The sequence below is a fragment of the Musca domestica genome, unplaced genomic scaffold (genome assembly GCF_030504385.1).
Source record: "Musca domestica strain aabys unplaced genomic scaffold, Musca_domestica.polishedcontigs.V.1.1 4, whole genome shotgun sequence".
Classification (NCBI taxonomy): Eukaryota; Metazoa; Arthropoda; class Insecta; order Diptera; family Muscidae; genus Musca; species Musca domestica.
Genome location: NW_026712328.1, coordinates 4,996,768 through 5,010,810, shown reverse-complemented (window position 1 = coordinate 5,010,810; position 14,043 = coordinate 4,996,768). Strand labels below are relative to the sequence as shown.

The 14,043-nt window shown below is 30.2% G+C and overlaps 1 protein-coding gene across 15 annotated transcripts in view; it reads left to right on the top strand.

The window, feature by feature from the left end:
- Window positions 1-647: 647 nt before the first annotated feature.
- Window positions 648-14,043, top strand: part of LOC101893720 (twitchin) — a 147,374-nt gene continuing 133,978 nt past the window's right edge. For 13 of the 15 annotated variants that reach the window (XM_059126969.1, XM_059126961.1, XM_059126966.1 and 10 more), the window contains exon 1: window positions 648-663. The gene's annotated coding sequence lies outside the window, so the exon portion shown is untranslated. The remainder of the gene's footprint in view (window positions 664-14,043) is intronic. The other 2 variants (XM_059126971.1, XM_059126968.1) reach the window with 1 other exon arrangement.

Below are 14,043 nucleotides of genomic sequence, written 5' to 3'. Positions count from 1 at the left end.
TGTCCATCTGTTAGAGTTCGTAATGAGATCTATCTTTTGTTGCAGAACATTATCTACATGGGTCCAGGATTTCACATAGTCCCCATATACGGGACCTTCTTTTCGTACAGCCTCTTGTGAGCGTAACTCTCGATAAACATAATTTTGGTGATTTTTATAAATTGTTATTGAAATTTCTTCTAAGTTTACAGTTTGTACCATACCATAGTCCTAGTATTTTGAAGATTTTAACTGTATTTCCCAACTGATTGTGCTTTGTGTCATTTTATATTTAAAGTGAAACTCATTTGAAAATTTAATATCGAAAGACCCGACCGAACTGTTTTTATTTTTATTTACAACCTAAAAAAGTACGTGGAAAATTTTTTTGATAATAAATATTTTAAATGCGGAAGAAAACTGGATGGTATTCTAAAGAAAGTATGGTTTTTATTTAGCGATTTATTTTATGATTTATTTTATGATTTATTTATTTTTAGAATGTAAAGTTTATATGCTGATCATGACTGTTGATATGTTGCACTTAGTTTAAGTTTTATGTCCCCTACAACACTATGCATGGTATATATATCATGATACCTTCTGTATTCTAATAGGATCTATATCCAATTGGAGAATATTGGCTGCATTGCTCCAGGTTTTCCTATTGCTCCGTATATAACGGTAACACTTATCAAGGGAATTGTTTTATAATTTTGTATGCAGGTTAACGTTTTCGTACATTAAAGTTTGGAATGCCTTAACATAATTTTATAAACAATTTCACAAGAAATAATGCTATTATCTGAAATATAAAGTCCCGATGCTTGTTATTTTTTTAACGGTGGGGGTATGAAAACATCGACCCTGCTGAACTTCACTCCAGTTGAGTGTAGTACCTTTTAATTTTTTGAGACTCTGATGATCCAGAATATATACACTTTGTAGGGTCTATTCTGAATATTTCGAGGAGTTACAAGCGGAATGACACAGCTAATATACCCTCCATATAATGTTGGAAGTTATAAAAATTATATATACAGTTATTTACAGTTAATTTAAAATATATATATATATATATATATATATATATATATATGTATATATGTATTTTAATAGAAAATAAAATAGAAAATAAAAATAAAGGAAAAAGTAACAGTGTTATATGAAAACGGGCATATATATAGACAGAGTTGTACAATATGACGTAGAATATATATATATATCTGAAATATATATATATATATATATATATATATATATATATATATATATATATATAGATATAGATATATATATATATATATATATATATATATATATATATATATATATATATATATATATATATATATATATATATATATATATATATGTATATATATATATATATATATATATATATATATATATATATATATATATATATATATATATATATATATATATATATATATATATATATTTCAGATATATATATATATTCTACGTCATATTGTACAACTCTGTCTATATATATGCCCGTTTTCATATAACACTGTTACTTTTTCCTTTATTTTTATTTTCTATCAGATATTTCTTTAGTTTGGTATTTGAAATAATATGTAATAAATTTAGTTGGTACTGAGTACTCTTAGTACTAAAGAAGACTGAATTAATTGAATTATTAATTAAAATGTCTTTATACCTAGACATTAACTTCACGATTTATTCATTTTCAGAATGTAAATCATATATCTTGGCCATAATTGGTTATATATTGAATTTAATAATTTAAACAAGCGTTTTTATACCATCTACCATAGTGGCTACATTAACTCTGTCATTTTATAACACCTCGAAATGATGACGTTGGAGCAATATGCAGATTATTGAACAGCATAAAGCACGAAGTCGATTTAGAGATGTAGACTATATGAAGACGAGTACATATTACTATAATACAACTTAGACCAAAACTTGGATATTGGGAACACAAACAATTTTCATGGAATTCGGTTAAAAATTCTAACCCATTGAATCAGTTATAAACCAGTAAAGAAAGTCTTAAAGTCGGGCGGGGCCGACTTTATGATACCCTACACCACTTTGCTAATTTAGTAGAGCTCCACATAACAATTAAAAGTTCAATCATACACGCTATGATTATAATTATAATTTAAAGTTCAAAGGACTAAATATGCCGAAGCATTTGTATCTTTTAAATTCGGAATTGTATTGCCCATTTGGTGCACAATTAATTTGAAATCGGATAAAGATATATATATGAGTGCTATATCCAAATTTGAACCGATCTCGATAAAATTTGGCAAAGATATTTCTGAGCTGTATTTGATATATTTCCCTGAATATCGTTGTTACGGAGTGCATACTACGGTTGTGGGTAACAAATATAACAAATCGGATGAATAATATATATGGAAGCTATAGCTAAATCTGAACCGATCTTCACCAAATTTGACATACTAGCTTCTAGACTCAATTCGGTCGTAAGTGCCAAATTCCATCCCATTTGGACAAATATTAGACGTTTGGTGCACAATAAAAGGTAAATCGGACGAAGTTATATATGGAAGCTATATCCAAATCTTAACCGATCTCGATAAAATTTAGAAAGTGTATTTCTGAGCTGTATTTCATGTATTTCCCTAAAATATTGTTGTTGTAGAGTGCATATTACGGTGGCGGTGGACAAAAATAACAAATCGGATGAACAATATATATGGGAGCTATAGCTTTATCTGAACCGATTTCGATCAAATTTGGCATATATATTTTCAGGCCTAATTTGGGTGCATATGCAAAATTCCATACAATTCGGGCTGATATTACAGGTTTGGTGCAAAATAAAAGGCAAATCGAACGAAGATATGTATGGGAGCTATATCTAAATTTTGATCGATTATCTCCAATTTCAATAGGGTTCGTCCTTGGGCCAAACAAATGATCTATGCAAAATTTCATCTGGATCGGGCAATAAATGCGACCTGTACTTTGTTTACAAAAATACATGGACAGACGGACGGACGGACAGACGGACGGACGGACATGCATAAATCGACTCAGAATGTGATTCTATGCAGATCATCAAAAGGAACTATGGGTCTATCTCGTTTCCTTTTGCCTGTTACAAACAAATGCACAAAGACATAATACCCTGACCACCTTGTGGTGTAGGGTATAAAAACGTTAATCTATGTGGTCCATTTTGAAAACGACAAAATCTACGGACCTTAAATACATTTGAGCGAAGTATATATTTTTTATATATAATTCTAAGTCGACGTAGAACGTCAAACAAAACAATTTGTATTGTATCTGGGTAGGTTGGTATTGAAAATGATATATCGGTCCACGTTTTGGTATAGTCCCCATATAACGGTACTTCCCGATATTCGGTATTTTGATGATTTTTGCCACATCTTTTCACGGATTTGTCTGTAAATTGTTTTTTATAGGTCATAAGGGGCTTAGTTCGTGTGGCGAAATACTGTATGTATGGGTCAACGCTTTGGTATAGCCCCCATATAACGGTACCTTCCGATTTTTGATATTTTGATTATTTTTGGCACATTTCTTCGCGGATTTGTCTAAAAATTGGTATTTGTGTGTCCTAATGGGGTCTAGCTCCGTTGGCGAAACATTGTATGTATAGGTTTACGTTTTTGTATATCCCCATATAGCGGTACCTACCGATATTCGATATTTGGATGATTTTTGCCACATTTTCCCACGAATATGCCTAAAAATTGATATTTGTGGGTCATTATGGGTTCTAATGTTACTTTTAGCCTACGTTGGAGGGTCCCGGCCGAACTTTATGTTTTTTATACCCTACAACACTATGTGTTGGGGGTATTATAAGTTTGATTGGGCCAAAAATTATGTAACACCTCGAAATATTGGTTTCCCACATAGGAAAGTATATATGGATCTTCCTAGCTCGTCGAGCTGAGTCGATCTAGCTATGTATGTCCGTCCGTCCGTCTGTCCGTCTGTCCGTCTGTCCATGTTAATTTGTAATCACTCTACAGGTCGCAATTATGGCCCGATCTTCACGAAATTTAGAATGTAGGTGGGGCTTGGACCAGAATAGAACCCTATTTCTTTTGGAGATGATCGCCAAATGTTTAGGGGTTGAAATGGACCAAATACTGAAAAAATGTCGGATTTTGCAGTAGCTATACAGGTCGCAATTATAGACCAATCGACGCGAAATTCGCATGTAGATAGAGTTTAAGGCGGGGAAGAAGCCTACTAATTTGGGTGGTGATCGGATAATATTTAGCGGGTAAAATATACCATATCTTTTGTGTTGAAAAAAATCAAAATTTTTCATTAAACCGTGAATATTTTAAATCCCGGCGAAATCACAAAGCCATCACAAGGTTACTGCTGACCTTTACATTGATGTTATTATCCAACAAATCGGATATATAGCAAAATATGTGCGATATATATGTCTATCAAAGGAGATATGCTTGAAAGATCTCTTATATGTCGAGAACGGCTGAACTGATTTCGACAGTTCTCATTAATTCAGAATGGCCTCTTGGCAGGAAAGAAAAAACGTCTAAAAAATCGCATAAAAATATCTCTCTAAAGATGAAAATATTGATTTTCTAAAATTTTTTCATATTTTTTTCAATTTTGTCATATTTTTGGCATATTTTCATTTTGAATTAAACATTTGGTAATATTTCTACAGCTAACAAAACTAAGTAGTTAGGATATCAGGATATCATATACAAATCTCATTTATGGCCCGATCCTTACGAAATTTTGCATGGGGATAAGATGAGGGTCAGAATAGAAGTCTACTCTTTTTGGAGATGATCGCTATATATTTAGGGGTTGAAATGGACCAAAAAACTACAAAATTGTCGGCAGGTCGTAATTATCGCCCGATCCTCACGCACATTTGAATGGGGGTTACCGCACATTGCAAAAGCCACGCAGTTTTGGATGGCCATCCAAAAATATTCAATGTGTGAAGGAGTTTGCCAACTTTTGTAGACAAAATACGAAAATGTCCATTCCAGTGACTTTTTGGAGAATTCACAAGTATAGGAAAGACGCACTTCTGACCATTTCGTTAACGCTGATTTCGTTGAAGAATATAGTCAAATGTCTGTATCTCATATAGATGCGTTTCAGTCAAAAACCAATAATAAATGTTAATCTTTTGCCACTTCTGAGAGATTATAGGTCTTTGGGAAATATTGGTTCCAGATCTAGGAAGACCATTTACGTGCAACATCTACCAATAAATTGGAAATGAGAAATTTGTTTAAGTTGCTATTATTCGAAAATTAGAGAACGAAACCTGATGGTTTTCTTTTATTATTTGTCACAATATCTTGTGGAATTCCGTCGAGTATTTCGCCTATATAAACTGTATGGTTTATTATAGTGTTGTAGGGTATTCAACGGTCGGCCCCGCTCGACTGTAGCCTTTGCTTACTTGTTTTTTACTTGTTTATGGTAATTAATTTTTTCTGCTAATAAATACACATTTCAAGAAGTTACAAACGGGATCACAAACTTAATATAATATATTTATATACCCTTCTATACGTAACATACCGCCCGGCATGTGATAGAATTGGTCATGGTTTTCGTATAGGCATTTTAAATTTCATAGCCTCATATTTGATAAGTATATACGTTTCTTTACGTGACTTGCTGCCGACATGTGATAGAAAGATAAGTCAAGATGGAAGATGCGCTATATTGGTCACCATTTTCATGTAGGCCTATTAAATTGTACCTCCTCATATTCTATATTTGGATTATTGTAGCCACAGTTTATATCGCAAAAGTTCAAAATCCGGTATTTAGAGTTCATAATATGTCCGACCTTATGGCCTCTACCATCCCATATTTGGTATTTTGATGATTTTAGCACCAGTATCTAGTTGTATACTGTATTTTGTTACTTCATTTTGTTGCGAATTAGAAGTTTAATTTAGTTAGTATAATAATTCTTAAAGTAAACTAGATTGTATTAAAAAGAAAAGTTGTTTTAAACCTACACATTAACCTTTTAATTAATTAATTTTCCTATTTTTTTTTTTTGTTTGTTTTATTGCACTTAAGTATACAAACATTGCCAATATAATTTGACAATTGCAAATATAATACTATTTTTTTATTCAATCGTCAATAAAGTACTTTATGGTTTCATAAAAATAAAAAGTTGTAATCATATTCTGATCGGTTTATGATTTCAATAACAAAATGATCAGAAAACATGAAATAATTAGAAACATTAATAACATTATTAATTGGTACGAGCTTTAATATTTTGGAATCGGTTGCATCGTTTATAAAAAAATGAAAATGATTTCTAAAGTTGGCATATACGTTTTTTATATAAAAATTAATTTAAAAATATATATAAATAATGGGGAATGATAACATATTTGCATTTCAGGCAAAATGTCTCATTTTCAATTTATTAATTCAAACTTTGCAATTTCATACATTTTGTGTGCATACTGATACTGATTCTATAGGTTCTGATTCTGTAGATACATGGAAATGTGTATTCAAAAAAGTGAACAGAAGTACTAACTATGTTGCCGTTCATATAGAGTGATCACAGGCAGCTACTATATTTTTGTACATGCATTTGGATACGGTAAACAAAAAGTTGTACGGAGAAGATTTAGAAATCTGTAAAAAATGTAGTGAATATAGTCCCATTGGTGCAGAGCGATTACGAGGAGCTAGAACTATGAATCTTTGAATGTAAACTTCGCCATTATAAAGTAATTGGTTATTATAAGCATAAGGATGTACAACATGGGGTTTGAAATTTACTGAAATGTTACGATAAGTACTTAGTACTAAAGACAAGTAAAAAAGCTGTGCTTTGAATACCCTCCACCATTTGGAACGAATTTGGCAATTCTCAAAAACAATAAAATCCGTTAAAAATTCTGTTAAAATCTTAAAAATACCGAATGTAGCTATTATATTAGGGTCTATACGACGACATAAACCACCGTAGGTAACATTTGTCATAAGCCATTACAATATTCAAATGCGAAACTTAAAAAAATCGGTTACAATGTCGATAAAATCAAAATACCGAATATCGGGAGGTACCGTTACATGGGGGCTATACGAAGACGTGGACTTGCACGGAAAATTTCTCTGTCATAGGCTGTAGTATACATTACGAACTTCAAATACCAAATTTGAAACAATTCCGGTGAAAAATGTCGCTAAAATTATTAAAATACCGAATATCGGAAGGTACCGTTATGTGGGGGCTATAGTCTGCACAGATAATTTTCTGTCTTAGGATGTAGTATACATTACGAACTTAAAATACCAAATTTGAAATAATTCTGGTGAAAAAAATGTCCATAAAATCATTAAAATGCAGAATATCAGGAGGTACCGTTACATGGGGCTATACCAAAACGTGGACCTAACGTACATGCGGACATAACGTACATTTGAGCAAAATTTTATCAATCTACTTCAATTCGTTCGGAAGCTAGAGTGATTTCCACAGACTGACAGACGGACGGACATCGCTAAATGGACATAGAATTTTATGCTGATCAAGAATATATATACTTTGTGGGGTCTATAATGTGTATTTCGAGACGTTACAAATGGAATGACAAACTGAATATACCCTCCATACTATGGTGGAGGGTATAAAAAAGGTGTACTGAAAAGGACATTTTGACAAAAAAGGCTGTACCTTCGAATATCTGATATTTTGTTGATTTTAGCCAATCTTTTTTAATTTGGTATTTGACACTTTGTCAACAACTTTGGCAGGAAACCGGTACCATCGACGTTACTGCGTTTTTAAGACTTTTTTCCAATCCTCAGGGTGTTAAAAGTTTCCCCCGGCCGAACTTATCTTATTACGTATACCGGTGGGTAGCGTTATATGTGCGCTATAGGAAAACGCAGACCAAAATATTCTACCAATACAAATTTTTAGATAAATCCGTGGGAAAATGTGGCAAAAATTATTAAATAACCGATTATCGGGAAGTAACATTAAATGGGAGCTATACCAAAACATGCACCTAAATATAATATGTTCCGCCACCTGAGTTAGAACCACTGCGAACTTCAAATACCAAAAACCACACTATATAAAAACAAGTAAAAAAAAAAACATTAAGTTCGGCCGGGCCAAACTTTTAATACCCTCCACCTTAGGGTAAAGGAAACATTAGAAGAAATGTGACAAAATTCATTAAAATACCGAATATCGGGAGGTACCGTTAAATGGGGGCTATACCAAAACGTGGACCTATACATGCAATGTTTCACCACCGCAGCTAGAACCCACTATGACCAACAAATACCAATTTTTAGACAAATCCATAAAAAAATGCTGCAAAAATAATTAAAATACCGAATATCGGGAGGTACCGTTATATGGGGGCAATAACAAAACGTGGACCTATACATGCAATATTTCACCACCGCAGCTGGTACCCACTATGACCAACAAATTCCAATTGTTAGACAAATCCATAAAAAAAATGCGTCAGAAATCATCAAATACTGAATATCGGGATGTACCGTTATATGGGGGCTATACCAAAACGTGGACCAATACATGTTTCGCCACCGCAGATAGAACCATCAAATCATCAAAAATACCAACCATCCTAGACGCAATACAAATTATTCTGCTAAATGCTGACGCTCTACGTCAAATAATGTGGCCTGTATCGTGATTTCAACAGACAAACAGACAGACTGACAGACGGACATCGTTAAACCGACTTAGAATTTTATGCTCATTATGAATATATATACATTATGGGGTCTACGACGAATATTTAGACATGTTACGAACGGAATGACAAAGTTAATATACCCTCCTTTCCAAGGTGGAGGGTATAAAAATACCGAATATCAGGAGATACCGTTATATGGCGGCAACATGGACATATATATTGCATTTGCTATACCAACCATCCTAGACACAATACAAATTTGCTAAATTTTGAAGGCCTATGTCAAATAAGACAGACGGACATCGTTAAATTGACTTAGAATTTTATGCTGATTATGAATATATGTATATTATGGGGCCTACGACGAATATTTAGGGATGTTACAAACGGAAGGGCAGAGTTAATATATCGTGGAGGATATAAACATTGTATGGTGTACATGGATGTCATAATTGTGTACTTCACTTCATTGAAGGAACACACTACTTTACTAAAAAAGGTTTTTGATAAACTCAGACAAGCAAATTTAAAACGCCATCGTGATAGAAGGTATAAAACCTAAACCTTTAAATAACTTACTCATAAAAAAACTTTCCTATTAAAAAAAATCCAAAGGAAACAAAATAATTTAATTAAAATAGCAAAACCCATGACTCAGAAACTAAGAAAGGAGAAATAATAGATACCCAAGAGGAAAAGTATAAAGCTGCCTCCGAGATGTTAAAAATATTAATAATGTCTGACTTCATTTTGAATTACCCGGATTTCAATAAGAAATTTTCATTGACTGCTGACGCAAGTAACGTGGCAATCGGTGCTGTTCTTTCTCAGGGTCATAAACCTAATGTTATGCAAGCCAAACTCAAAACGAACAAGAACTAAGCTACTCAGCAATTGAAAAAGTACTGCTCGGTTTTATTTGGGCCACTAAATATTTTAGGTCCTGCCTCTTTGGTAGAAAGACAGACAGACCCGCTGTTTGGTTAGATAATATAAAAGAACCTAATATGAAATTGCAAAGGTAGAAAATTGGGCTAAACGAGTTTGATTATAAAATCAAGTACGTACCCGGTAAGGAAAATCATGTAGCTGAGGCATTGTCTAGGGTATGTATAGAAAAAAATTCTTGGGTGAATCCTCATATATTGAAATAAACTATTTTAATAGATAAATATAATTTATAAGAGGAAATAAAGACCAAGTAGAACCTTCAAGGTATTTCCAAAAATCCAAATTTAAAATTATATATAAGGAAGTGACTGAAGCACATGCAAACGAATTAATAAAAGGATATATTTGCACAAAAAATAGCGTAATATATTTCGAGATTAAATCTGACTTTATAATATTTCAAAATGCCCTTAAAGAAATTATTAACCTCAACCTTAAACAAATATAATGACAACATTTAAAACTCTGATTGACATTCAGTTATACGCAGAATTTAACGAAATAATCCTAATGAATCACATTAACCTTTTACTTCCGGGTATTGACAATACTAATATAATACTATTTTTTAAGAAAAATATTAGTGCCTAAAAATATAATTCAAAACAGTATAAACGAATGCGAAGTCTGCATTATAGCAGAGACTGAGCATAGACACACGAGACTCAATTATGAAATCACTCTTCAAATGTGTAACCCTAGAGAGATACTGTACGGAATATTATATGATAAACAATCGACAATTTCTAACATGTATACACATTTATCCTAAATATGCCACCTTGATAAAAGTTAACAGTCGGGATTGGCTAGAAACTAAAAGAGCTATGCTCAGAATCTTTAATGATATTTGAAAATCCATCGAGATAAAAGCAGATAAAGATTCCGCTTTTATTTGTGCCGCCTTACAATTATTGTTGAGATCAGAAAGTGAAAATTATATATCGGACATAAAAAGATTTCACAAAACCGTAAGCAAAAAGCTTTGGATAATAGCAAGTGATATTAATAAAGAAAAACAAGTAAAAAAATATATATATATATATATATATATATATATATATATATATATATATATATATATATATATATATTCTATGTCGATTTAGCAATGTCCGTCTGTGGAAATCACTCTAGCTTCCGAACGAAATGAACTAGGTTGATAAAATTTTATTCAAACGTTTATTATGTCAGCAGAAAATTGAAAATATATATATACTTTGTGGGGTCTAAAATGTATATTTCCAGGTGTTACAAACGGAATGGCAAACTTTATATACCTTCCATACTATGGTAGAGGGTTATTATACCCAAATTTGAAACAATACTTTTTATTTTCAACCACAAAACTGAGAACAATATGTAATACACTAGCAAATATTTTCATGTGTGACCCTGAATATATCACACAAGAAAATAATATCAATAAAATTATTAAGTTGAATAAAAATCGAAGTTAATTCGAAATATATACTAATTATAGGAAATCGCCAGTAATAAAATCTAAAATTTCTAACCCATTTTAGAAAACAAATAATATAAGACAAGTGAATAGCAAGAATTTTGAAGAAACTAAGGGAGGTAGAAAAATTGTTCAATACAAAGCAAAGTTTAAAAAGAAAAACGAACAATATTAAAAGCAAATACAATAATTCCAGCTCTGACCAGTAACCAAATGAGGAAAGTCATGATTAATCCCTTAACATCCGTTATCATCACACATATATTAACACAATTGGTTCAAGGCCACAGCTTGGAGATAAACCCAGTTATAGCCGAAAATGGATACCTCATTTTGAAAACAGGTGAATTGGAAAAAGATATTGATTATGATTATCATCATACTTATGTTAACACAATTGGTTCAAGGCCAAAGCTTGGAGATAAATTCAGTTGCAGCCGAAAATTGGATACCTCATTTTGAAAACAGGTGAATTGCCTCACTATAAATATAACTAACAAAGAACAAACATGTAACAGTTTATTAGGACAAACAAAAGAATTTAAGTTTTACCACAAATTAAAATGTTAGTCGGAAAATTGCTAAGTGAAAAGAATGGAATTAGAATCATTAAACGTAATAAGAGAGGACTAAAAAAATTATTAAATATTAAAACATCAACCTGGTTAAAATAGTTATTAATGAAGTTCTTATCTTACCCATATGAAAACAGTAATATGTTAATAGAAGCCTCGAGTAATAAATACTTTCTTTTTGATAACAAAGTTTATTCTGAACATAATAAAGAATTAATAAAAGAAAATGTAGAATGCATGTATATAAAAACAAATAAAAACAATGATACCATATTTGTAGAACCAAATGTAAGTTTAATTTGGAACATACCAATTCCATATTAAAACAAGATTGTTTAAACAGAACAATAATTATTGCAGGAGATAATATGATAAGATCTAACACTTGTACTATTCAGTTAAAAAAAATAATAATTTCTAACACACATTTAGATTAAATGCAAATGATTTATGTCAAGAGTAATATGACAAAATTAGAACCTCTAGAACAGAGATGGGCATAATGCACTGTATTTTTAGTGCACTAATAATTTCACTATCACTGTTCATTTAGTGGTAGTGCAATTTTTAATTCCACTACCACTAAAGGGTTAGTGGTAGTGAAAAATAAATTGCACTACCACTAACCCTTTAGTGGTAGTGGAATTAAAATTGCACTACCACTAAATTTTAGTGGTAGTGAAATTTCAATAGCACTACCACTAAATTTAGTGGTATTTAAAAAAACTTGCACTAAATTAGTGGTAATTCATAAAAAATAGCACTAAATTAGTGCTATTTAGAATAGTAATCAAATTTTATGAATATGTACTATGTATTCTGGATTGTTGTTCCCTAATCACTTCAATAAACTTCATTATAGCTGGTATAATACTTATATACATAGTGTTTTTTTGGCTTCGCTAAAATTTAGTGGTAGTGCAATTTTTTTTTGAAAAATCACTAAATTTAGTGGTAGTGCTATTAAAATTTCACTACCACTAAAATTTAGTGGTAGTGCAATTTTTTTTTAAATATCACTAAAGGGTTAGTGGTAGTGAAAAAAAAATTGCACTACCACTAATTATTTAATTCTTAGTGCACTAAAAATTTAGTGCAATATGCCCAACCCTGCTCTAGAATATGTACAAGCAAACGAAATTATAAAATCACTTATAATATATTATATATATTTCAAAATATTGTACTAACAGCATTTGCAATTACCATATTAATTATTTTAACTTTCGTTACATATAAGTATTTAATTGCTTTTCTGTTCTTTCAACCAAAACCTAACATCTCAAACTTTGATTTCAAAATCGTCGATATTGTTAATTTAGCCAAATTAAAATTTAACACTCTATTCATTCCCACAATCAGCTTTTCTATGATGATACACCTTATAAAAGAGTACATAAAATGTGTCGTTCCATTTGTAATACCATAAAAACTCTTCGTAACCCTATAAATTATATATAATCATGCACTATATTCTAAGTCGATTTAACAATGTCCGTCTGTTTGTGTCACGATGCAGTCCATATTATTCGACGTAGAGCTTTAACATTTAGCACAATAGCTTTCGTATAGCGTCCATGTGACCCGATAGTCGGTATTTATATGATTTGATTATTATATTATATAAAATATATATAATATAATATAAAATATGTATTATATATATTGAATTATATTATATTATATTATATTATATTATATTATATATTATATTATATTATATTATATTATATTATATTATATTATATTATATTATATTATATTATATTATATTATATTATATTATATTATATTATATTATATTATATTATATTATATTATATTATATTATATTATATTATATTATATTATATTATATATATTATATTATATTATATTATATTATATTATATTATATTATATTATATTATATTATATTATATTATATTATATTATATTATATTATATTATATTATATTATATTATATTATATTATATTATATTATATTATATTATATTATATTATATTATATTATATTATATTATATTAGATTATATTATATTATATTATATTATATTATATTATATTATATTATATTATATTATATTATATTATATTATATTATATTATATTATATTATATTATATTATATTATATTATATTATATTATATTATATTATATTATAGGATAAGATCTTTGACAAGTCTCCAAATAATGTAGGGAATCACTTTACTTCAGTTTGTGCGTTTATTTAATTTATTGATTGTACATTTGGGGTTTCTTATATTATACTTTGACTATTTAAATTACATTCTGATGTTATTATTTAAGAACACTTCGCGTCCGATCAACTTCTTGCTTCTTTTCCG